Raw genomic sequence first — 2,278 nt, forward strand, 5'->3', positions numbered from 1 at the left:
TCTCTCTCTCTCTCCATCCCAAACACACACTCTCTCTTTCACTTACAAACACACACAGACACACACACACACACCCACACACACACACACATAAGTACACACACAAATTCGATATAAATGCAACTTTATACTGACTATCAAACAAATAGTAAGACACTGCGATGACTGGGTTATAAATCAACATGATTTATTTCAAAGAATTCACTACCCTGAACATAATATTATACCAGCTGTAATAATACGTCCAAAGGCAGGGTGATCTGTTTCATAAAATCATCATTTTAAAATGGTTTTGTTTTGTGCATTTGTAACACAACGCTACCTATAGTTTTATCCGCTCGGTGCATAGTTTTGAAAAATGTGACGTAATAGATTTTGAATTTCACATTAGAGCTAGAATATATGTCAAGTTTTTTCAAATGCATTACTTTGAATATCTTAATAATGAACCCGAATAATCTTACGATTATGATGAAGAAGATAGAACATTTATTGGTTTCAGACCTTATTGTCTTAGTAACTCAAAACCGCAATACATTTTTTTAAAATATCGGATAGAGCTTTGTAATTTTTGAGGTAGCGACTAGCCATGCCCATGACACCCTGACTACGTGCTCATGTGACCTTTTGTGGTTGTGAGCGACGTAAAACACTTGTTAAACTAAATTAATATCTTTCTTGTATCAAAGACAAGACGACGTATGTTCATTTCAAATTATATTACGTACAAGTGACTCATCTCGTTCTCATTATGATCGATGGTGCAGTAAGTTTGGATCCACATTTCCACACTTCCACACAACCCTTTTTAAAAACATCCATAATTTATGACAGGCTAATCATCAAATGTTTTTTGTTTTTGTTTGGTTTTGTTCTTGCATTCTTTTAAAAAACCATCAAATATGTGCAGTTAGGAGGCCCAGCCTTTGGACAGAAGAGTAGAACATGAACAAATATCATGAAGAAGGTAGTAACTACAACAATAATTATAATACTATTATATTTGAGCAAGTATCGTGTTGTCCATAAGCAGTAATATAGCAGAAAGTTCGTAAACAAGAAACTTGCACTCTACACAAAATGTTAGCGTCAAACATACAGGCAAAGTAGAATCTACTTTAAAAATATATTTTTTTAAAAACCTCAACCCAGAAATAAATAAATTCATGGTTGTCTCATTAAAGGGAAAGCTGTGCGTTGCTGTCTACGGGAGAAAAGACAACACAACGTATTGACATCATCTGCTGTGAATAGAATTAATGATTTAATCAGTGGCGTCGGTGGTCTAGTGGTTAGGCTACCGGACTCGTAATCGAGAGATTGCAGGTTCGGGGGGCTCAAGCCTAAGCTCGGTCCGACATTGTGTCCTTGGGAAAGGCATTTTACACGAATTTCTCACTTGGTTCGTCCTGTCGGAGATGGACGTTAAACTTGGAGGTCCCGCCTCTTAAATAATCTAATAGTGTTGATAGGGGCGTTAAACCTACACCATTTCACCTTTTTCAACGACTTAATCAGAATAAAGATAGCCATGATGTTGAATGAAAAGTTGGCGGATACGTGGTACCTTGCTTTGAAGGAAGACAGATATCCTGTCCTTAGCCTTAAAGTTAAATATATACGCCTGTGATTAAACGTCAGCAGTTGTAATATCACTTGTTTTTTTATTTGGTCATGGATTTATTCACATTCATTCTGTTCCATATTTTTATTTTGATCGTTTCAGGAAGTAGTCGGACTCACCATATTCAGCACTTATATGACCTATTGTGTTGCAAGTGCCGTAAAACTCTTACTACAACTAAAGACTAACCAATAGCAGAACTGGCGTTTGTGGTGTAGTGAATTAGGCGCTTGTTCGCAGTCTCACATAGAAAAAACTGAGTTCGATTCTCATGTGGAAAAAAGTTTTATGGAGTATATCGGGCTTTCTGCTGGGTTGATGTATTCCTCTCAATCCGGGTTGGCCCTGACAGGCAGGGGCGATGCCTGCTTTCTGAATTATCTAATTTGTGTCAATGGGGGCGTTAAATGATTAATTACAATTAGATTTTTTTTTTCAAAATCTAGCGTAAGGCCTTCTCTGATGAAGAAGGAGATCACAACAAATTAAATCTCTTCAAACGCAGTCTACCAACGTTTGTTTGAGAGCGTGGTTTGTGGGATAGCTTTGTTTACCTCTCTGATTTTTGAAGTGCGATTTGCTCAACTCTCATGAGTCTGGGTTTGCTTTGAGAGAGTTGGGGGGCGGGGGGTTATATAAGGGGAGAGGAGGAGG

Source organism: Aplysia californica, unplaced genomic scaffold (genome assembly GCF_000002075.1).
Source record: "Aplysia californica isolate F4 #8 unplaced genomic scaffold, AplCal3.0 scaffold00086, whole genome shotgun sequence".
Classification (NCBI taxonomy): domain Eukaryota; kingdom Metazoa; phylum Mollusca; class Gastropoda; order Aplysiida; family Aplysiidae; genus Aplysia; species Aplysia californica.